Below are 25,350 nucleotides of genomic sequence, written 5' to 3' on the forward strand. Positions count from 1 at the left end.
TGCAGGGGCACCCTCCACCAGGCCCCCACTCATGTCCAACTCATGTGTCCCATCACCCCCACACCCCAGCAGTGCAGGGGCAGCCTCCACCAGGCCCCCGCTCATGTCTCCCACCACCCCCACCCCCCATCACTGTGGTGCACCCTCCACCAGGCCCCTACTCATGTCTTCCAGCAACCCCAACCCCCAGAAGTGCAGTTGCACCCTCCACCAGGCCCCCACTCATGTCTTCCATCTCCCCCACCCCCCAGCATCCAGGGGCACCCTCCACCAGGCCCCCACTCATGTCTCCCATCACCCCCACCCCCAGCACTGTGGGGCACCCTCCACCAGGCCCCCACTTATGTCCAACTCATGTCTCCCATCACCCCCACCCCCCAGCATCCAGGGGCACCCTCCACCAGGCCCCCACTCATGTCTCCCAGCACCCCCACCCCCCAGCAGTGCAGGGGCACCCTCCACCAGGCCTCCACCCATGTCCAACTCATGTCCCCCATCACCCCCACCCCCCAGCATCCAGGGGCACCCTCCACCAGGCCCCCACTCATGTCTCCCAGCACCCCCACCCCCCAGCATTGCAGGGGAACCCTCCACCAGGCCCCCACTCATGTCCAACTTATGTCTCCCATCACTCCCACCCCCCAGCAGTGCAGGGGCAGCCTCCACCAGGCCCCCACTCATGTCTCCCGCCACCCCACCCCCCATCACTGTGGTGCACCCTCCACCAGGCCCCCACTCATGTCTCCCAGCACCCCCACCCCCCAGCAGTGCAGGGGCACCCTCCACCAGGCCCCCACTCATGTCCAACTCATGTCTCTCATCACCCCCACCCCCCAGCAGTGCAGGGCCCCCTCCACCAGGCCCCCATTCATGGCTCCCATCTCCCCCACCCCCCAGCATCCAGGGGCATCCTCCACCAGACCCCCACTCATGTCTCCCATCACCCCCACCCCCCAGCAGTGCAGAGGCAGCCTCTACCAGGCCCCCACTCATGTCTCCCACCACCCCCACCCCCCAGCAGTGCAGGGGCAGCCTCCACCAGGCCCCCACTCATGTCTCCCATCACCCCCAACCCCCAGCAGTGCAGGGGCAGCCTCCACCAGGCCCCCACTCATGTCCCCCTGCACCCCAACCCTCCAGCATCCAGGGGCACCCGCCACCAGGCCCCCACTCATGTCCCCGTGCACTCCACCCCCCAGCAGTGCAGGGCACCCTCCACCAGGTCCCCACTCATGTCCCTCTGCACCCCCACCCCCCAGCATCCAGGGGCACCCTCCTCCAGGCCCCCACTCATGTCCCCCTGCACCCCACCCCCCAGCATCCAGGGGCACCCTCCACAAGGCCCCCACTCATGTCCAACTCATGTCCCCCATCACCCCCACCCCCCAGCATCCAGGGACACCCTCCACCAGGCCCCCACTCATGTCTCCCAGCACCCCCACCCCCCAGCAGTGCAGGGGAACCCTCCACCTGGCCCCCACTCATGTCCAACTCATGTCTCCCATCACCCATACCCCCCGGCAGTGCAGGGGCAGCCTCCACCAGGCCCCCACTCATGTCTCCCACCACCCCGACCCCCCATCACTGTGGTGCACCCTCCACCAGGCCCCCACTCATGTCCAACTCATGTCTCCCAGCACCCCCACCCCCCAGCAGTGCAGGGGCACCCTCCACCAGGCCCCCACTCATGTCCAACTCATGTCTCCCATCACCCCCACCCCCCAGCAGTGCAGGGCACCCTCCACCAGGCCCCCACTCATGTCCCCCATCTCCCCCACCCCCCAGCATCCAGGGGCACCCTCCACCAGGCCCCCACTGATGTCTCCCATCACCCCCACCCCCAACAGTGCAGGGGCAGCCTCTACCAGGCCCCCACTCATGTCTCCCACCACCCCCACCCCCAAGCATCCAGGGGCACCCTCCACCAGGCCCCCACTCATGTCTCCCAGCACCCCGACCCCCCAGCAGTGCAGGGGCACCCTCCACCAGGCCCCCACTCATGTCTCCCACCACCCCACCCCCCAGCATCCAGGGGCACCCTCCACCAGGCCCCCACTCATGTCTCCCACCACCCCCACCCCCCAGCAGTGCAGGGCAGCCTCCACCAGGCCCCCACTCATGTCTCCCATCACCCCCACCCCCCAGCAGTGCAGGGGCAGCCTCCACCAGGCCCCCAATAATATCCCCCTGCACCCCCACCCCCCAGCATCCAGGGGCACCCTCCACCAGGCCCCCACTCATGTCCCCCTGCACCCCCACCCCCCAGCATCCACGGGCACCCTCCACCAGGCCCCCACTCATGTCTACCACCACCCCCACGCCCCAGCAGTGCTGGGGCGGCCTTCACCAGGCCCTCACTAATGTCTACCACCATCCCCACGCCCCAGCATCCAGGGGCACCCTCCACCAGGCCCCCACTCATGTCCAACTCATGTCTCCCTGCACCCCCACCCCCCAGCAGTGCAGGGGCAGCCTCCACCAGGCCCCCACTCATGTCTTCCATCACCCCCACCCCCCAGCATCCAGGGGCACCCTCCGCCAGGCCCCCACTCATGTCTCCCATCACCCCCACCCCCCAGCACTGTGGGGCACCCTCTAACAGGCCACCAATCATGTCTCCCAGCACCCCCACCCCCCAGCAGTGCAGGGGCACCCTCCACCAGGCCCCCACTCATGTCCAACTCATGTCTCCATCCACCCCCACCCCCCAGCAGTGCAGGGGTAGCCTCCACCAGGCCCCCACTCATGTCTCCCACCACACCCACCCCCCATCACTGTGGGGCACCCTCCACCAGGCCCCCACTCATGTCTCCCAGCACCCCCACCCCTCAGCAGTGCAGGGGCACCCTCCACCAGGCCCCCACTCATGTCCAACTCATGTCTCCCATCACCCCCACCCCCCAGCAGTGCAGGGCACCCTCCACCAGGCCCCCACTCATGTCCAACTCATGTCTCCCATCACCCCCACCCCCCAGCAGTGCAGGGCACCCTCCACCAGGCCCCCACTCATGTCTCCCATCACCCCCACCCCCAGCATCCAGGGGCAGCCTACACCAGGCCCCCACTCATGTCTCCCACCACCCCCACCCCCCCAGCAGTGCAGGAGCAGCCTCCACCAGGCCCCCACTCATGTCTCCCATCACCCCCACTGCCCAGCAGTGCAGAGGCAGCCTCAACCAGGCCCCCACTCATGTCCCCCTGCACCCCCACCCCCCAGCATCCAGGGACAACCTCCACCAGGCCCCCACTCATGTCCAACTCATGTCCCCATCACCCCCACCCCCCAGCATCCAGGGGCACCCTCCACCAGGCCCCCAATCATGTCTCCCAGCACCTCCACCCCCCCAGCAGTGCAGGGGCACCCTCCACCAGGCCCCCACTCATTTTCCAACTCATGTGTCCCATCACCCCCACACCCCAGCAGTGCAGGGGCAGCCTCCACCAGGCCCCCGCTCATGTCTCCCACCACCCCCACCCCCCATCACTGTGGTGCACCCTCCACCAGGCCCCTACTCATGTCTTCCAGCAACCCCAACCCCCAGAAGTGCAGTTGCACCCTCCACCAGGCCCCCACTCATGTCTTCCATCTCCCCCACCCCCCAGCATCCAGGGGCACCCTCCACCAGGCCCCCACTCATGTCTCCCATCACCCCCACCCCCAGCACTGTGGGGCACCCTCCACCAGGCCCCCACTTATGTCCAACTCATGTCTCCCATCACCCCCACCCCCCAGCATCCAGGGTCACCCTCCACCAGGCCCCCACTCATGTCTCCCAGCACCCCCACCCCCCAGCAGTGCAGGGGCACCCTCCACCAGGCCTCCACCCATGTCCAACTCATGTCCCCCATCACCCCCACCCCCCAGCATCCAGGGGCACCCTCCACCAGGCCCCCACTCATGTCTCCCAGCACCCCCACCCCCCAGCATTGCAGGGGAACCCTCCACCAGGCCCCCACTCATGTCCAACTTATGTCTCCCATCACTCCCACCCCCCAGCAGTGCAGGGGCAGCCTCCACCAGGCCCCCACTCATGTCTCCCGCCACCCCACCCCCCATCACTGTGGTGCACCCTCCACCAGGCCCCCACTCATGTCTCCCAGCACCCCCACCCCCCAGCAGTGCAGGGGCACCCTCCACCAGGCCCCCACTCATGTCCAACTCATGTCTCTCATCACCCCCACCCCCCAGCAGTGCAGGGCCCCCTCCACCAGGCCCCCATTCATGGCTCCCATCTCCCCCACCCCCCAGCATCCAGGGGCATCCTCCACCAGACCCCCACTCATGTCTCCCATCACCCCCACCCCCCAGCAGTGCAGAGGCAGCCTCTACCAGGCCCCCACTCATGTCTCCCACCACCCCCACCCCCCAGCAGTGCAGGGGCAGCCTCCACCAGGCCCCCACTCATGTCTCCCATCACCCCCAACCCCCAGCAGTGCAGGGGCAGCCTCCACCAGGCCCCCACTCATGTCCCCCTGCACCCCAACCCTCCAGCATCCAGGGGCACCCGCCACCAGGCCCCCACTCATGTCCCCGTGCACTCCACCCCCCAGCAGTGCAGGGCACCCTCCACCAGGTCCCCACTCATGTCCCTCTGCACCCCCACCCCCCAGCATCCAGGGGCACCCTCCTCCAGGCCCCCACTCATGTCCCCCTGCACCCCACCCCCCAGCATCCAGGGGCACCCTCCACAAGGCCCCCACTCATGTCCAACTCATGTCCCCCATCACCCCCACCCCCCAGCATCCAGGGACACCCTCCACCAGGCCCCCACTCATGTCTCCCAGCACCCCCACCCCCCAGCAGTGCAGGGGAACCCTCCACCTGGCCCCCACTCATGTCCAACTCATGTCTCCCATCACCCATACCCCCCGGCAGTGCAGGGGCAGCCTCCACCAGGCCCCCACTCATGTCTCCCACCACCCCGACCCCCCATCACTGTGGTGCACCCTCCACCAGGCCCCCACTCATGTCCAACTCATGTCTCCCAGCACCCCCACCCCCCAGCAGTGCAGGGGCACCCTCCACCAGGCCCCCACTCATGTCCAACTCATGTCTCCCATCACCCCCACCCCCCAGCAGTGCAGGGCACCCTCCACCAGGCCCCCACTCATGTCCCCCATCTCCCCCACCCCCCAGCATCCAGGGGCACCCTCCACCAGGCCCCCACTGATGTCTCCCATCACCCCCACCCCCAACAGTGCAGGGGCAGCCTCTACCAGGCCCCCACTCATGTCTCCCACCACCCCCACCCCCAAGCATCCAGGGGCAGCCTCCACCAGGCCCCCACTCATGTCTCCCACCACCCCCACCCCCCAGCAGTGCAGGGGCAGCCTCCACCAGGCCCCCACTCATGTCTCCAATCACCCCCACCCCCCAGCAGTGCAGGGGCAGCCTCCACCAGGCCCCCACTCATGTCCCCCAGCACCCCCCTCCCAGCATCCAGGGGCACCCGCCACCAGGCCCGCACTCATGTCCCCCTGCACCCCCACCCCCCAGAATCCAGGGGCACCCTCCACCAGGCCCCCACTCATGTCCAACTCATGTCCCCCATCACCCCCACCCCCCAGCAGTGCAGGGCACCCTCCACCAGGCCCCCACTCATGTCCCCCATCTCCCCCACCCCCCAGCATCCAGGGGCACCCTCCACCAGGCCCCCACTCATGTCTCCCATCACCCCACCCCCCAACACTGCAGGGGCAGCCTCTACCAGGCCCCCACTCATGTCTCCCACCACCCCCACCCCCCAGCATCCAGGGGCACCCTCCACCAGGCCCCCACTCATGTCCAACTCATGTCTCCCATCACCCCCACCCCCCAGCAGTGCAGGGCACCCTCCACCAGGCCCCCACTCATGTCCCCCATCTCCCCCACCCCCCAGCATCCAGGGGCACCCTCCACCAGGCCCCCACTCATGTCTTCCATCACCCCCACCCCCAACAGTGCAGGGGCAGCCTCTACCAGGCCCCCACTCATGTCTCCCACCACCCCCACCCCCCAGCATTCAGGGGCAGCCTCCACCAGGCCCCCACTCATGTCCCCCAGCACCCCCCTCCCAGCATCCAGGGGCACCCGCCACCAGGCCCGCACTCATGTCCCCCTGCACCCCCACCCCCCAGAATCCAGGGGCACCCTCCACCAGGCCCCCACTCATGTCCAACTCATGTCCCCCATCACCCCCACCCCCCAGCAGTGCAGGGCACCCTCCACCAGGCCCCCACTCATGTCCCCCATCTCCACCACCCCCCAGCATCCAGGGGCACCCTCCACCAGGCCCCCAATCATGTCTCCCATCACCCCCACCCCCCAACAGTGCAGGGGCAGCCTCTACCAGGCCCCCACTCATGTCTCCCACCACCCCCACCCCCCAGCATCCAGGGGCACCCTCCACCAGGCCCCCACTCATGTCCAACTCATGTCTCCCATCACCCCCACCCCCCAGCAGTGCAGGGCACCCTCCACCAGGCCCCCACTCATGTCCCCCATCTCCCCCACCCCCCAGCATCCAGGGGCACCCTCCACCAGGCCCCCACTCATGTCTCCCATCACCCCCACCCCCAACAGTGCAGGGGCAGCCTCTACCAGGCCCCCACTCATGTCTCCCACCACCCCCACCCCCCAGCATTCAGGGGCAGCCTCCACCAGGCCCCCACTCATGTCTCCCACCACCCCCACCCCCAGCAGTGCAGGGGCAGCCTCCACCAGGCCCCCACTCATGTCTCCCATCACCCCCACCCCCCAGCAGTGCCGGGGCAGCCTCCACCAGGCCCCCACTCATGTCCCCCAGCACCCCCCTCCCAGCATCCACGGGCACCCGCCACCAGGCCCCCACTCATGTCCCCCTGCACCCCCACCCCCCAGAATCCAGGGGCACCCTCCACCAGGCCCCCACTCATGTCTACCACCACCCCCACCCCCCAGCAGTGCAGGGGCAGCCTCCACCAGGCCCCCACTCATGTCTACCACCACCCCCACCCCCCAGCATCCAGGGGCACCCTCCACCAAGCCCCCACTCATGTCCAATTCATGTCTCCCTGCACCCCCACCCCCCAGCCGTGCAGGGGCAGCCTCCACCAGGCCCCCACTCATGTCTCCCACCACCCCCACCCCCCAGCATCCAGGGACAGCCTCCACCAGGCCCCCACTCATGTCTACCACCACCCCCACCCCCCGGCATCCAGGGGAACCCTCCACCAGGCCCCCACTCATGTCCAACTCATGTCTCCCTGCACCCCCACCCCCCAGCAGTGCAGGGGAACCCTCCACCAGGCCCCCACTCATGTCCAACTCATGTCTCCCAGCACCCCCACCCCCCAGCAGTGCAGGGGCACCCTCCACCAGGCCCCCACTCATGTCCAACTCATGTCTCTCATCGCCCCCACCCCCCAGCAGTGCAGGGCCCCCTCCACCAGGCCCCCACTCATGGCTCCCATCTCCCCCACCCCCCAGCATCCAGGGGCATCCTCCACCAGGCCCCCACTCATGTCTCCCATCACCCCCACCCCCCAGCAGTGCAGAGGCAGCCTCTACCAGGCCCCCACTCATGTCTTCCACCACCCCCACCCCCCAGCAGTGCAGGGGCAGCCTCCACCAGGCCCCCACTCATGTCTCCCATCACCCCCACCCCCAACAGTGTAGGGGCAGCCTCTACCAGGCCCCCACTCATGTCTCCTACCACCCCCACCCCCCAGCATTCAGGGGCAGCCTCCACCAGGCCCCCACTCATGTCTCCCACCACCCCCACCCCCAGCAGTGCAGGGGCAGCCTCCACCAGGCCCCCACTCATGTCTCCCATCACCCCCACCCCCCAGCAGTGCCGGGGCAGCCTCCACCAGGCCCCCACTCATGTCCCCCAGCACCCCCCTCCCAGCATCCAGGGGCACCCGCCACCAGGCCCCCACTTATGTCCCCCTGCACCCCCACCCCCCAGAATCCAGGGGCACCCTCCACCAGGCCCCCACTCATGTCTACCACCACCCCCACCCCCCAGCAGTGCAGGGGCAGCCTCCACCAGGCCCCCACTCATGTCTACCACCACCCCCACCCCCCAGCATCCAGGGGCACCCTCCACCAAGCCCCCACTCATGTCCAATTCATGTCTCCCTGCACCCCCACCCCCCAGCCGTGCAGGGGCAGCCTCCACCAGGCCCCCACTCATGTCTCCCACCACCCCCACCCCCCAGCATCCAGGGACAGCCTCCACCAGGCCCCCACTCATGTCTACCACCACCCCCACCCCCCGGCATCCAGGGGAACCCTCCACCAGGCCCCCACTCATGTCCAACTCATGTCTCCCTGCACCCCCACCCCCCAGCAGTGCAGGGGAACCCTCCACCAGGCCCCCACTCATGTCCAACTCATGTCTCCCAGCACCCCCACCCCCCAGCAGTGCAGGGGCACCCTCCACCAGGCCCCCACTCATGTCCAACTCATGTCTCTCATCGCCCCCACCCCCCAGCAGTGCAGGGCCCCCTCCACCAGGCCCCCACTCATGGCTCCCATCTCCCCCACCCCCCAGCATCCAGGGGCATCCTCCACCAGGCCCCCACTCATGTCTCCCATCACCCCCACCCCCCAGCAGTGCAGAGGCAGCCTCTACCAGGCCCCCACTCATGTCTTCCACCACCCCCACCCCCCAGAAGTGCAGGGGCAGCCTCCACCAGGCCCCCACTCATGTCTCCCATCACCCCCACCCCCCAGCAGTGCAGGGGAAGCCTCCACCAGGCCCCCACTCATGTCCCCCTGCACCCCAACCCTCCAGCATCCAGGGGCACCCACCACCAGGCCCCCACTCATGTCCCCGTGCACCCCCACCCCCCAGCAGTGCAGGGCACCCTCCACCAGGTCCCCACTCATGTCCCTCTGCACCCCCACCCCCCAGCATCCAGGGGCACCCTCCTCCAGGCCCCCACTCATGGCCCCCTGCACCCCACCCCCCAGCATCCAGGGGCACCCTCCACAAGGCCCCCACTCATGTCCAACTCATGTCCCCCATCACCCCCACCCCCCAGCATCCAGGGACACCCTCCACCAGGCACCCACTCATGTCTCCCAGCACCCCCACCCCCAGCAGTGCAGGGGCTCCCTCCACCAGGCCCCCACTCATGTCCAACTCATGTCTCCCATCACCCCCACCCCCCAGCAGTGCAGGGCACCCTCCACCAGGCCCCCACTCATGTCCCCCATCTCCCCCACCCCCCAGCATCCAGGGGCACCCTCCACCAGTCCCCCACTCATGTCTCCCATCACCCCCACCCCCCAACAGTGCAGGGGCAGCCTCTACCAGGCCCCCACTCATGTCTCCCACCACCCCCACCCCCCAGCATCCAGGGGCAGCCTCCACCAGGCCCCCACTCATGTCTCCCACCACCCCCACCCCCCAGCAGTGCAGGGGCAGCCTCCACCAGGCCCCCACTCATGTCTCCCATCACCCCCACCCCCCAGCAGTGCAGGGGCAGCCTCCACCAGGCCCCCACTCATGTCCCCCAGCACCCCCCTCCCAGCATCCAGGGGCACCCACCACCAGGCCCCCACTCATGTCCCCCTGCACCCCCACCCCCCAGAATCCAGGGGCACCCTCCACCAGGCCCCCACTCATGTCTACCACCACCCCCACCCCCCAGCAGTGCAGGGGCAGCCTCCGCCAGGCCCCCACTCATATCTACCACCACCCCCACCCCCCAGCATCCAGGGGCACCCTCCACCAGGCCCCCACTCATGTCCAACTCATGTCCCCCATCACCCCCACCCCCCAGCATCCAGGGACACCCTCCACCAGGCCCCCACTCATGTCTCCCAGCACCCCCACCCCCCAGCAGTGCAGGGGAACCCTCCACCTGGCCCCCACTCATGTCCAACTCATGTCTCCCATCACCCCCACCCCCCGGCAGTGCAGCGGCAGCCTCCACCAGGCCCCCACTCATGTATCCCACCACCCCCACCCCCATCACTGTGGTGCACCCTCCACCAGGCCCCCACTCATGTCTCCCATCTCCCCCACCCCCCAGCATCCAGGGGCACCCTCCACCAGGCCCCCACTCATGTCCCCCATCTCCCCCACCCCCCAGCATCCAGGGGCACCCTCCACCAGGCCCCCACTCATGTCTCCCATCACCCCCACCCCCCAACAGTGCAGGGGCAGCCTCTACCAGGCCCCCACTCATGTCTCCCACCACCCCCACCCCCAGCATCCAGGGGCAGCCTCCACCAGGCCCCCACTCATGTCTCCCACCACCCCCACCCCCCAGCAGTGCAGGGGCAGCCTCCACCAGGCCCCCACTCATGTCTCCCATCACCCCCACCCCCCAGCAGTGCAGGGGCAGCCTCCACCAGGCCCCCACTCATGTCCCCCAGCACCCCCCTCCCAGCATCCAGGGGCACCCGCCACCAGGCCCCCACTCATGTCCCCCTGCACCCCCACCCCCCAGAATCCAGGGGCACCCTCCACCAGGCCCCCACTCATGTCTACCACCACCCCCACCCCCCCAGCAGTGGAGAGGCAGCCTCCACCAGGCCCCCACTCATGTCTACCACCACCCCCACCCCCCAGCATCCAGGGGCACCCTCCACCAAGCCCCCACTCATGTCCAATTCATGTCTCCCTGCACCCCCACCCCCCAGCCGTGCAGGGGCAGCCTCCACCAGGCCCCCACTCATGTCTCCCACCACCCCCACCCCCCAGCATCCAGGGACAGCCTCCACCAGGCCCCCACTCATGTCTACCACCACCCCCACCCCCCAGCATCCAGGGGAACCCTCCACCAGGCCCCCACTCATGTCCAACTCATGTCTCCCTGCACCCCCACCCCCCAGCAGTGCAGGAGCAGCCTCCACCAGGCCCCCACTCATGTCTCCTACCACCTCCACCCCCCAGCATCCAGAGGCAGCCTCCACCAGGCCCCCACTCATGTCTCCCACACCCCATCAGTGCAGGGGCAGCCTCCACCAGGCCCCCACTCATGTCTCCCATCACCCCCACCCCCCAGCAGTGCAGGGGCAGCCTCCACCAGGCCCCCACTCATGTCCCCCTGCATCCCCACCCCCCAGCATCCAGGGGCACCCTCCACCAGGCCCCCACTCATGTCTCCCATGACCCCCACCCCTCAGCATCCAGGGGCACCCTCCACCAGGCCCCCACCCATGTCCAACTCATGTCTCCCATCTCCCCCACCCCCCAGCATGCAGGGGCACCCTCCACCAGGCCCCCACTCATGTCTCCCATCACCCCCACCACCCAGCACTGTGGGGCACCCTCCACCAGGCCCCCACTCATGTCCAACTCATGTCTCCCATCACCCCCACCCCCCAGCATCCAGGGGCACCCTCCACCAGGCCCCCACTCATGTCTCCCATCATCCCCATCCCCAAGCACTGTGGGGCATCCTCCACCAGGCCCCCACACCCCCACTCCCCCAGCAGTGCAGGGGCACCTTCCGCCAGGCCCCCACTCATGTCCAACTCATGTCACCCATCACCCCCACCCCCCAGCATCCAGGGGCACCCTTCACCAGGCCCCCACTCATGTCTCCCAGCACCCCCACCCCCCAGCAGTGCAGGGGCACCCTCCACCAGGCCCCCACTCATGTCCAACTCATGTCTCCCATCACCCCCACCCCCCAGCAGTGCAGGGCACCCTCCACCAGGCCCCCACTCATGGCTCCCATCTCCCCCACCCCCCAGCATCCAGGGGCACCTTCCACCAGGCCCCCACTCATGTCTCCCATCACCCCCACCCCCCAGCAGTGCAGGGGCAGCCTCTACCAGGCCCCCACTCATGTCTCCCACCACCCCCAACCCCCAGCATCCAGGGGCAGCCTCTACCAGGCCCCCACTCATGTCTCCCACCACCCCCACCCCCCAGCATCCAGGGGCACCCTCCACCAGGCCCCCACTCATGTCCAACTCATGTCTCCCATCACCCCCACCCCCCAGCAGTGCAGGGCACCCTCCACCAGGCCCCCACTCATGTCCCCCATCTCCCCCACCCCCCAGCATCCAGGGGCACCCTCCACCAGGCCCCCACTCATGTCTCCCATCACCCCCACCCCCAACAGTGCAAGGGCAGCCTCTACCAGGCCCCCACTCATGTCTCCCACCACCCCCACCCCCCAGCATTCAGGGGCAGCCTCCACCAGGCCCCCACTCATGTCTCCCACCACCCCCACCCCCAGCAGTGCAGGGGCAGCCTCCACCAGGCCCCCACTCATGTCTCCCATCACCCCCACCCCCCAGCAGTGCAGGGGCAGCCTCCACCAGGCCCCCACTCATGTCCCCCAGCACCCCCCTCCCAGCATCCAGGGGCACCCGCCACCAGGCCCCCACTCATGTCCCCCTGCACCCCCACCCCCCAGAATCCAGGGGCACCCTCCACCAGGCCCCCACTCATGTCTACCACCACCCCCACCCCCCAGCAGTGCAGGGGCTGCCTCCACCAGGCCCCCACTCATGTCTACCACCACCCCCACCCCCCAGCATCCAGGGGCACCCTCCACCAAGCCCCCACTCATGTCCAATTCATGTCTCCCTGCACCCCCACCCCCCAGCCGTGCAGGGGCAGCCTCCACCAGGCCCCCATGCATGTCTCCCACCACCCCCACCCCCCAGCATCCAGGGACAGCCTCCACCAGGACCCCACTCATGTCTACCACCACCCCCACCCCCCGGCATCCAGGGGAACCCTCCACCAGGCCCCCACTCATGTCCAACTCATGTCTCCCTGCACCCCCACCCCCCAGCAGTGCAGGGGAACCCTCCACCAGGCCCCCACTCATGTCCAACTCATGTCTCCCAGCACCCCCACCCCCCAGCAGTGCAGGGGCACCCTCCACCAGGCCCCCACTCATGTCCAACTCATGTCTCTCATCACCCCCACCCCCCAGCAGTGCAGGGCCCCCTCCACCAGGCCCCCACTCATGGCTCCCATCTCCCCCACCCCCCAGCATCCAGGGGCATCCTCCACCAGGCCCCCACTCATGTCTCCCATCACCCCCACCCCCAAGCAGTGCAGAGGCAGCCTCTACCAGGCCCCCACTCATGTCTCCCACCACCCCTACCCCCCAGCAGTGCAGGGGCAGCCTCCACCAGGCCCCCACTCATGTCTCCCATCACCCCCACCCCCCAGCAGTGCAGGGGAAGCCTCCACCAGGCCCCCACTCATGTCCCCCTGCACCCCAACCCTCCAGCATCCAGGGGCACCCGCCACCAGGCCCCCACTCATGTCCCCGTGCACCCCCACCCCCCAGCAGTGCAGGGCACCCTCCACCAGGTCCCCACTCATGTCCCTCTGCACCCCCACCCCCCAGCATCCAGGGGCACCCTCCTCCAGGCCCCCACTCATGTCCCCCTGCACCCCACCCCCCAGCATCCAGGGGCACCCTCCACAAGGCCCCCACTCATGTCCAACTCATGTCCCCCATCACCCCCACCCCCCAGCATCCAGGGACACCCTCCACCAGGCCCCCACTCATGTCTCCCAGCACCCCCACCGCCCAGCAGTGCAGGGGAACCCTCCACCTGGCCCCCACTCATGTCCAACTCATGTCTCCCATCACCCCCACCCCCCGGCAGTGCAGGGGCAGCCTCCACCAGGCCCCCACTCATGTCTCCCACCACCCCGACCCCCCATCACTGTGGTGCACCCTCCACCAGGCCCCCACTCATGTCTCCCAGCACCCCCACCCCCCAGCAGTGCAGGGGCACCCTCCACCAGGCCCCCACTCATGTCCAACTCATGTCTCCCATCACCCCCACCCCCCAGCAGTGCAGGGCACCCTCCACCAGGCTCCCACTCATGTCCCCCATCTCCCCCACCCCCCAGCATCCAGGGGCACCCTCCACCAGGCCCCCACTCATGTCTCCCATCACCCCCACCCCCCAACAGTGCAGGGGCAGCCTCTACCAGGCCCCACTCATGTCTCCCACCACCCCCACCCCCCAGCATCCAGGGGCAGCCTCCACCAGGCCCCCACTCATGTCTCCCACCACCCCCACCCCCCAGCAGTGCAGGGGCAGCCTCCACCAGGCCCCCACTCATGTCTCCCATCACCCCCCACCCCCCAGCAGTGCAGGGGCAGCCTCCACCAGGCCCCCACTCATGTCCCCCAGCACCCCCCTCCCAGCATCCAGGGGCACCCGCCACCAGGCCCCCACTCATGTCCCCCTGCACCCCCACCCCCCAGAATCCAGGGGCACCCGCCACCAGGCCCCCACTCATGTCTACCACCACCCCCACCACCCAGCAGTGCAGGGGCAGCCTCCACCAGGCCCCCACTCATATCTACCACCACCCCCACCCCCCAGCATCCAGGGGCACCCTCCACCAGGCCCCCACTCATGTCCAACTCATGTCCCCCATCACCCCCACCCCCCAGCATCCAGGGACACCCTCCACCAGGCCCCCACTCATGTCTCCCAGCACCCCCACCCCCCAGCAGTGCAGGGGAACCATCCACCTGGCCCCCACTCATGTCCAACTAATGTCTCCCATCACCCCCACCCCCCGGCAGTGCAGGGGCAGCCTCCACCAGGCCCCCACTCATGTCTCCCACCACCCCCACCCCCATCACTGTGGTGCACCCTCCACCAGGCCCCCACTCATGTCTCCCATCTCCCCCACCCCCCAGCATCCAGGGGCACCCTCCACCAGGCCCCCACTCATGTCCCCCATCTCCCCCACCCCCCAGCATCCAGGGGCACCCTCCACCAGGCCCCCACTCATGTCTCCCATCACCCCCACCCCCCAACAGTGCAGGGGCAGCCTCTACCAGGCCCCCACTCATGTCTCCCACCACCCCCACCCCCCAGCATCCAGGGGCAGCCTCCACCAGGCCCCCACTCATGTCTCCCACCACCCCCACCCCCCAGCAGTGCAGGGGCAGCCTCCACCAGGCCCCCACTCATGTCTCCCATCACCCCCACCCCCCAGCAGTGCAGGGGCAGCCTCCACCAGGCCCCCACTCATGTCCCCCAGCACCCCCCTCCCAGCATCCAGGGGCACCCGCCACCAGGCCCCCACTTATGTCCCCCTGCACCCCCACCCCCCAGAATCCAGGGGCACCCTCCACCAGGCCCCCACTCATGTCTACCACCACCCCCACCCCCCCAGCAGTGCAGGGGCAGCCTCCACCAGGCCCCCACTCATGTCTACCACTACCCCCACCCCCCAGCATCCAGGGGCACCCTCCACCAAGCCCCCACTCATGTCCAATTCATGTCTCCCTGCACCCCCACCCCCCAGCCGTGCAGGGGCAGCCTCCACCAGGCCCCCACTCATGTCTCCCACCACCCCCACCCCCCAGCATCCAGGGACAGCCTCCACCAGGCCCCCACTCATGTCTACCACCACCCCCACCCCCCAGCATCCAGGGGAACCCTCCACCAGGCCCCCACTCATGTCCAACTCATGTCTCCCTGCACCCCCACCCCCCAGCAGTGCAGGAGCAGCCTCCACCAGGCCCCCACTCATGTCTCCTACCACCTCCACCCCCCAGCATCCAGAGGCAGCCTCCACCAGGCCCCCACTCATGTCTCCCACACCCCAGCAGTGCAGGGGCAGCCTCCACCAGGCCCCCACTCATGTCTCCCATCACCCCCACCCCCCAGCAGTGCAGGGGCAGCCTCCACCAGGCCCCCACTCATGTCCCCCTGCATCCCCACCCCCCAGCATCCAGGGGCACCCTCCACCAGGCCCCCACTCATGTCTCCCATGACCCCCACCCCCCAGCATCCAGGGGCACCCTCCACCAGGCCCCCACTCATGTCCAACTCATGTCTCCCATCTCCCCCACCCCCCAGCATGCAGGGGCACCCTCCACCAGGCCCCCACTCATGTCTCCCATCACCCCCACCACCCAGCACTGTGGGGCACCCTCCACCAGGCCCCCACTCATGTCCAACTCATGTCTCCCATCACCCCCACCCCCCAGCATCCAGGGGCACCCTCCACCAGGCCCCCACTCATGTCTCCCATCATCCCCATCCCCAAGCACTGTGGGGCATCCTCCACCAGGCCCCCACACCCCCACTCCCCCAGCAGTGCAGGGGCACCTTCCGCCAGGCCCCCACTCATGTCCAACTCATGTCACCCATCACCCCCACCCCCCAGCATCCAGGGGCACCCTTCACCAGGCCCCCACTCATGTCTCCCAGCACCCCCACCCCCCAGCAGTGCAGGGGCACCCTCCACCAGGCCCCCACTCATGTCCAACTCATGTCTCCCATCACCCCCACCCCCCAGCAGTGCAGGGCACCCTCCACCAGGCCCCCACTCATGGCTCCCATCTCCCGCACCCCCCAGCATCCAGGGGCACCTTCCACCAGGCCCCCACTCATGTCTCCCATCACCCCCACCCCCCAGCAGTGCAGGGGCAGCCTCTACCAGGCCCCCACTCATGTCTCCCACCACCCCCAACCCCCAGCATCCAGGGGCAGCCTCCACCATGCCCCCACTCATGTCTCCCACCACCCCCACCCCCCAGCAGTGCAGGGGCAGCCTCCACCAGGCCCCCACTCATGTCCCCCTGCTCCCCAACCCTCCAGCATCCAGGGGCACCCGCCACCAGGCCCCCACTCATGTCCCCCTGCACCCCCACCCCCCAGCAGTGCAGGGCACCCTCCACCAGGCCCCCACTCATGTCCCCCTGCACCCCCACCCCCCAGCATCCAGGGGCAACCTCCACCAGGCCCCCACTCATGTCCCCCTGCACCCCCACCCCCAGCATCCAGGGGCACCCTCCACCAGGCCCCCACTCATGTCTCCCAGCACCCCCACCCCCCAGCAGTGCAGGGGAACCCTCCACCTGGCCCCCACTCATGTCCAACCCATGTCTCCCATCACCCCGACCCCCCAGCAGTGCAGGGGCAGCCTCCACCAGGCCCCCACTCATGTCTCCCACCACCCCCACCCCCCATCACTGTGGTGCACCCTCCACCAGGCCCCCACTCATGTCTCCCAGCACCCCCACCCCCCAGCAGTGCAGGGGCACCCTCCACCAGGCCCCCACTCATGTCCAACTCATGTCTCCCATCACCCGCAGCAGTGCAGGGCACCCTCCACCAGGCCCCCACTCATGTCACCCATCTCCCCCACCCCCCAGCATCCAGGGGCACCCTCCACCAGGCCCCCACTCATGTCTCCCATCACCCCCACCCCCCAGCAGTACAGGGGCAGCCTCTACACGGCCCCCACTCATGTCTCCCACCACCCCCACCCCCCTGCTTCCAGGGACAGCCTCCACCAGGCCCCCACTCATGTCTCCCACCACCCCACCCCCCAGCAGTTCAGGGGCAGCCTCCACCAGGCCCCCACTCATGTCTCCCACCACCCCCACCCCCATCACTGTGGTGCACCCTCCACCAGGCCCCCACTCATGTCTCCCAGCACCCACACCCCCCAGCAGTGCAGGGGCACCCTCCACCAGGCCCCCACTCATGTCCAACTCATGTCTCCCATCACCCCCACCCCCCAGCAGTGCAGGGCACCCTCCACCAGGCCCCCACTCATGTCTCCCATCTCCCCCACCCGCCAGCATCCAGGGGCACCCTCCACCAGGCCCCCACTCATGTCTCCCATCACCCCCACCCCCCAGCAGTGCTGGGGCAGCCTCTACCAGGCCCCCACTCATGTCTCCCACCACCCCCACCCCCCAGCATCCAGGGACAGCCTCCACCAGGCCCCCACTCATGTCTCCGACCACCCCACCCCCCAGCAGTGCAGGGGCAGCCTCCACCAGGCCCCCACTCATGTCTCCCATCACCCCCACCCCCCAGCAGTGCAGGGGCAGCCTCCACCAGGCCCCCACTCATGTCCCCCTGCACCCCCCCAGCATCCAGGGGCACCCGCCACCAGGCCCCCACTCATGTCCCCCTGCACCCCCACCCCCCAGCATCCAGGGGCACCCTCCACCAGGCCCCCACTCATGTCTACCACCACCCCCACCCCCCAGCAGTGCAGGGGCAGCCTCCACCAGGCCCCCACTCATGTCTCCCACCACTCCCACCCCCCAGCATCCAGGGACAGCCTCCACCAGGCCCCCACTCATGTCTACCACCACCCCCAGCATCCAGGGGAACCCTCCACCAGGCCCCCACTCATGTCCAACGCATGTCTCCCTGCACCCCCACCCCCCAGCAGTGCAGGAGCAGCCTCCACCAGGCCCCCACTCATGTCTCCTACCACCCCCACCCCCAGCATCCAGGGGCAGCCACCACCAGGCCCCCACTCATGTCTCCCACCCCCCAGCAGTGCAGGGGCAGCCTCCACCAGGCCCCCACTCATGTCTCCCATCACCCCCACCCCCCAGCAGTGCAGGGGCAGCCTCCACCAGGCCCCCACTCATGTCCCCCTGCACCCCACCCCCCAGCATCCAGGGGCACCCTCCACCAGGCCCCCACTCATGTCTCCCATCACCCCCACCCCCCAACATCCAGGGGCACCCTCCACCAGGCCCCCACTCATGTCCAACTCATGTCTTCCATCTCCTCCACCCCCCAGCATCCAGGGGCACCCTCCACCAGGCCCCCACTCATGTCTCCCATCACCCCCACCCCCCAGCACTGTGGGGCACCCTCCACCAGGCCCCCACTCATGTCCAACTCATGTCTCCCATCACCCCCACCCCCCAGCATCCAGGGGCACCCTCCACCAGGCCCCCACACCCCCACCCCCCAGCAGTGCAGGGGCACCCTCCGCCAGGCCCCCACTCATTTCCAACTCATGTCCGCCATCACCCCCACCCCCCAGCATCCAGGGGCACCCTCCACCAGGCCCCCACTCATGTCCAACTCATGTCTACCACCACCCCCACACCCCCAGCACCCAGGGGCACCCTCCACCAGGCACCCACTCATGTCCCCCAGCCAACATGTCATCACAATCTAGATCCCTGGCCCTTATGGTCAGCCTCCAAATGCCAAACACCCACCCGAATATTGCATCCACCAACTTAGAAATAGCAATAACATGATTGAACCCCAATTGCAAGTTTGGAAATGAACACATGTCCCTCACATACACCCAATGGGTGTCAGTGAATGTCAAAACCCATATCATGATATGCATGAAACCAATGAGATGATACTACACATTGAAGTTTGAAGAAAACATATGTATTAAAAGCAACATAAATTGAATCAAAAATAAACAAAGAATAGTGGAAATTTTTTTAAAAAAAACAGCAGGTCCGTGAAATAATGCAAAACCACAAATCATAATGCAAAGGAAAGGTGTCCAAAGTCACAGTCCACAAAAGTAAATCCAATGGAAAATTTAAATCGAAAACCATTGCTCCATGGAGAAATCATAAAAAAAATGGAAAATCCAAAAGTCAACTATATACAGATAAACAATCCAGGGTCCATGATCCCAACCGAAGAATTGAAACCTATCTAATAACACTACCTAAAAAAAAAACTATATACAAAAATGTGGCCCATTGTCCAAAAGGTCCAAAAAAAATGCAAAACCAAAGGAAACCTAACACTAACTACAGAACTATTTACAAGGGCAGCGGGCTAGTCCGACGGCTCACTTTGGGATATTCCGGGCCAGGGCATCATCGAACTCCTGCTCAATGTCCCGGAGTCGGTCCTCCACCATGGCCCAGAGGGTCCGCAGGGCCGTCCACATGTTCACCCCAAACTCACTGCGGATTGCCTCGAGGCACTCGGCCCGCCTCAGGGCCCTCCGCATGGAGTTCTCCGTCCTGACCATCGTGAGCCGTGCCTCTTCCGCCCGCTGCCGCTCTGCATCTATGGCGTGGCCCAACCGCTGCCACATCGGAGACACTTCCCGTCCTGGGTCCTCCTGCCCTCAGGCCGATGCCTCCCCCTCCGGTGTCGAAGGCCCCGAGCCATCATAGCTCCCACCACGTTGCAGCTGCTGCTGTGCCTCTGCCCGTGCACTGCCTCCTGCTGCCTGCACATCTTCTGCTGGCTGGGGTGCAGTCGTTGATGTGGCCACACCTGCTGGACGTCCGACTCCCGACTGTGGCAGGGATGCCTCCTCCACCAGCCTGGCCGCACCGTCAGAGGTAGCGCCACAGGGCACCCAGGTGACTGATGGGTGGGAAGATGGCACGGAGGACGACTGGCGCATAGGGGGTTCAGTTGAGGAGGGGGTCGTAGCAAGCCACATCAAACGGAGGAATCCGGCCTGGGTGACCTGTCCCAGTAGGCCGACGCAGTCAATGAGCCATTCGAGATGACGTGCAGTCTCCTCATGAAAAGACTGCAGGTCACCTCGCATGGCCCATTGACGCAACGCCACACCAGTCAGGACAGGCTCAACCCGGACCCGGATGAGCTCATCCCCTGCCTGAAAACGGGTCTGGACGTAGGCATCCCTGCTGGTGCAAGATGATGCAGTGACAGGATCAGGGACAGGATTGCACACAGGCACCTCTGCGGCGACCTGTGCTGCCTCCTGTCCCTGGTCCTGCACTGCACCACTAGCACCAGTGGAATCCCCACCTCCAGACCCCGTCTCTGTTGCTTGCACAGCCTCCTCCTCCACCAAACCCCCCACCAACCTGGATGACTCCGTGCCATCTTCCCCCGTTGGGCCCTGTGGGGTCACAGCTGCCCCTTCTGCTGCCGAGGAGTCCAACTCCGACCTCTGCCTCTTGGACCTCCCCCCGGCAGCTGCGGCCTGGGACGCGGCACCGGACTCCTCACTCCCTGACGAGATCACAACCTGGGAGGGGAGCCGGGCCTTGCGTCTCCGGCTGGCGGTGCAATCCCCGCCGCTGTGCTCCACAGCACCTTCTCCGCCCTCTTCATCAGTTGACGCTGCAGACAGGGAGAAATAAAACAAAGGCATCAGGGCACTGTACAATGGACACATACACACATGACAGTTGCACATGAGTGCCATTGGCAAACCTCAGACATGGCATCTCAATCGCCAACACACATGTCATTTCAACTTGCACACATGAGCCATATCACAGCCACATCGCAACTGCCAGCACCATCCATACAAATACAACAGCATGAGCAGGCAAAGGTGAGCCAGACATCACATGCAACACAGGGAGTGCACTACACATGTACACACACCACCACACTTTCATGCATGTGTACACCTCTGCCAACTGTCGCAGTGTTCCGATGGGCATCCATGTCACATCTGCCAATCAGGCTTTCACATCCCGCTGTCACATGCATCCATGTTGCATCACTGTTGCACCCTTGTCAAATACACACACATGCACATGTACACAGTGCTGATACATGCAGCTGAAAACAACATACATGCGTGACATCACGAACATGCCTACTTACATACACATTCATCCAAACATGTGTGCCCACACAACTGCATTTGGCATGCAAGCCTACACACACAAGCACCATCCATGTCTCACACATGACAGCCCTCGCATGTGTTAGCCTCACAGCCCTGTACACCCCCACCCACACTTGGCCCCATACAAACATATGTGCAACTGGCACACTACTGGCACATCACCACACGCACAGCTTACAATCATGATGCATGTACACTTACCTCTCAAGGACCTGGACGTGGAGCGCTGGGGATATGCATTCCAGGACCCTCATCTGATCTTCCGACAAGTGGCCCCGGCGCCCCTTAGCATCCGCTGCCTTCAAGAGGCGCTGGGCCTTGTTCAGGGTCCTGGACCTGAAGTCCTCCCAGTGCTTCTTTACATGTTGGAAGTCGCGGACTGCCACCCCCTCCGCGTTGATGGCAGTCACGATGTCCGTCCAGATCCGAGTCCGTCCTTCCTTGTCGGCGCGCACACTTCCGAAGAGGGCATCATACTGCCCCAGGACTTGCTCCACCAGGACACCAACTTCCCTGGCACTGAAGCTGGTGCCCCTCTGCCTCTCTGGCCGGGGGTTGTCAGTGGTGCCAGATGTTGCAGTGCCCGACATGACAACCCCAGAGGCAGGAGTGAGTGGGCAACTGTGTCCTGGGGCTGGGCTGTGGAGCGATGGAATCCTAGTCGGGAGTCTTTGGTTCCAGCAGGGGTGGTCACAGCAACAGCACCCCTGGCTGATGTGCATGCAGCAAATGGCAGGACACGTGGGCAGCAGGCAGTCAGGCAGCAGCAGATGGCAGGTGAGAGCGTGCTCGGGGCTCTGGGGGGCAGTGATTCGGCCTTCTGGGTAGGAGCGTGGTCTTCCGTGTGCTTACGCGTGGCCAGCTTGATACGGAGTGATTTTGCACGTGAAAATCCTGCACGTCTGCGTGTAAATCGAGGAAAGGCCCTTAGCGCGTATGCACGTCAGCACGCATATGCAATTTCATTGGACCAAAGGCCCTTAGCGCGTAAGCACGTCTGTGACGTGACGCGCGCGGGTGTTTCCCTCATAACACGTGATGACAGCACACATGGATTTCCACCAATCACGTGTGAAACTTCCTGCGCACCCCAGAAATACACGTACCCAGGCCAATCGCGTGTACGCTCACTTCTATCCGATTACACGCGATGACACTCGGACGTGCAGTTTTACCACGTGTGCTCTGTCATCACGTGTTATGAGGGGAAACACCCGCGGAAAATTCCTCCGTTTGATGGGGCTTGCTCAGACCCCCTCCTCAACTGAACCCCCTATGCACCAGTCATCCTCCGTGCCATCTTCCCACCTGAGTGCCCTGTGGAGCTGCCTCTGATGGTGCAGCCAGGCTGGTGGAGGAGGCATCCCTGCCACAGTCGGGAGTCGGGAGTCGGACGTCCAGCAGGGGTGGCCACATCAACGACTGCACCCCAGCCAGCGGAGGATGTGCAGGCAGCAGGAGGCAGTGCACGGGCAGAGGCACAGCAGCAGCAGCAACGTGGTGGGAGCCATGATGGCTCGGAGCCTTCGACATCGGAGGGGCAGGCATCGGCCGGAAGGCTGGAGGACCCAGGATGGGAAGTGTCTTCCGTGTGGCAGCGGTTGGCCCATGCCATAGATGCGGAGCGGCAGCGGGCAGAAGAGGTACGGCTCACGATGGTCAGGGCGGAGAACTCCATGCGGACGGCCCTGAGGCGGGCCGAGTGCCTCGAGGCAATCCGCCGGGAGTTTGGGGTGAACATGTGGACGGCCCTGCGGACCCTAAGGGCCATGGAGGAGGACCGCCTCCGGGACATTGAGCAGGAGTTCGATGATGCCCTGGCCCGGAACATCCCAAAGTGAGCCGTCGGACTAGCCCGCTGCCCTTGTAAATAGTTCTGTAGTTAGTGTTAGGTTTCCTTTGGTTTTGCATTTTTTTTGGACCTTTTGGACAATGGGCCACATTTTTGTATATAGTTTTTTTTTTAGGTAGTGTTATTAGATAGGTTTCATTTCTGCGGTTGGGATCATGGACCCTGGATTGTTTATCTGTATATAGTTGACTTTTGGATTTTCAATTTTTTTTATTATTTCCCCATGGAGCAATGGTTTTCGATTTTAATTTTCCATTGGATTTACTTTTGTGGACTGTGACTTTGGACACCTTTCCTTTGCATTATAATTTGTGGTTTTGCATTATTATGTGTAGTATCATCTCATTGGTTTCATGCATATCATGATATGGGTTTCGACATTCACTGACACCCATTGGGTGTATGTGAGGGACATGTGTTCATTTCCAAACTTGCCCACCCACTCCTGCCTATGGGGTTGTCATGTCGGGCACTGCAACATCTGGCACCACTGACAACCCCCGGCCAGAGAGGCAGAGGGGCACCAGCTTCAGTGCCAGGGAAGTTGGTGTCCTGGTGGAGCAAGTCCTGGGGCAGTATGATGCCCTCTTCGGAAGTGTGCGCGCCGACAAGGAAGGACGGACTCGGATCTGGACGGACATCGTGACTGCCATCAATGCGGAGGGGGTGGCAGTCCGCGACTTCCAACATGTCAAGAAGCGCTGGGAGGACTTCAGGTCCAGGACCCTGAACAAGGCCCGGCGCCTCTTGAAGGCAGCAGATGCTAAGGGGCACCGGGGCCACTTGTCGAAAGATCAGATGAGGGTCCTGGAACGCATATCCCCAGCGCTCCACGTCCAAGTCCTTGAGAGGCAGACCCGTCTGGAGTCGAGCGGTAAGTGTACATGCATCATGATTGTAAGCTGTGCGTGTGGTGATGTGCCAGTAGTGTGCCGGTTGCACATATGTTTGTATGGGGCCGAGTATGGGTGGGGGTGTACAGGGCCATGAGGCTAACACATGCGAGGGCTGTCATGTGTGAGACATGGATGGTGCTTGTGTGTGTAGGCTTGCATGCCAAATGCAGTTGTGTGGGCACACATGTTTGGATGAATGTGTATGTAAGTAGGCATGTTCGTGATGTGATGCATGTATGTTGTTTTCAGCTGAATGTATCAGCACTGTGTACATGTGCATGTGTGTGTATTTGACAAGGGTGCAACAGTGATGCAACATGGATGCATGTGACAGCGGGATGTGGAAGCCTGATTGGCAGTTGTGACATGGATGCCCATCGGAACTCTGCGACAGTTGGCTGAGGTGTACACATGCATGCAAGTGTGGTGGTGTGCGTGCATGTGTAGTGTACTCCCTGTGTTGCATGTGATGTCTGGCTCACCTTTGGCTGCTCATGCTGTTGTATGTGTATGGATGGTGCTGGCAGTTGCGATGCGGCTGTGGTATGGCTCATGTGTGCAAGTTGAAATGACATGTGTTTTGCCGATTGTGATGCCATGTCTGAGATTTGCCAATGCCACTTATGTGCAACTGTCATGTGTGTATGTGTCCAATGTACAGTGCCCTGATGCCTGTGTTTTATTTCTCCCTGTCTGCAGCGTCAACTGATGAAGAGGGCGGAGAAGGTGCTGTGGAGCACAGCGGCGGGGATCGCACCGCCAGCATGAGACGCAAGGCCCGGCTCCCCTCCCAGGTTGTGATCTCGTCGGGGAGTGAGGAGTCCGGTGCCACGTCCCAGGCCGCAGCTGCCGGGGGGAGGTCCAAGAGGCGGAGGTCAGAGTTGGACTCCTCGGCAGCAGAAGGGGCAGCTGGGACCCCACAGGGCCCAACGGGGGAAGATGGCACGGAGTCATCCAAGTTGGTGGGGGGTTTGGTGGAGGAGGAGGCCGTGCAAGCAACAGAGACGGGGTCTGGAGGTGGGGATTCCACTGGTGCTAGTGGTGCAGAGCAGGACCAGGGACAGGAGGCAGCACAGGTCGCCGCGGAGGTGCCTGTGTGCAATCCTGTCCCTGATCCTGTCACTGCATCATCTTGCACCAGCAGGGATGCCTACGTCCAGACCCGTTTTCAGGCAGGGGATGAGCTCACGACAACTGGCCTTCCTCTGCCTGTGGATGTGGCTATCCGGGTCCGGGTTGAGCCTGTCCTGACTGGTGTGGCGTTGCGTCAACGGGCCATGCGAGGTGACCTGCAGTCTTT

The sequence above is a fragment of the Ambystoma mexicanum genome, chromosome 2p, assembly GCF_040938575.1.
Source record: "Ambystoma mexicanum isolate Mex_15411 chromosome 2p, UKY_AmexF1_1, whole genome shotgun sequence".
Classification (NCBI taxonomy): Eukaryota; Metazoa; Chordata; class Amphibia; order Caudata; family Ambystomatidae; genus Ambystoma; species Ambystoma mexicanum.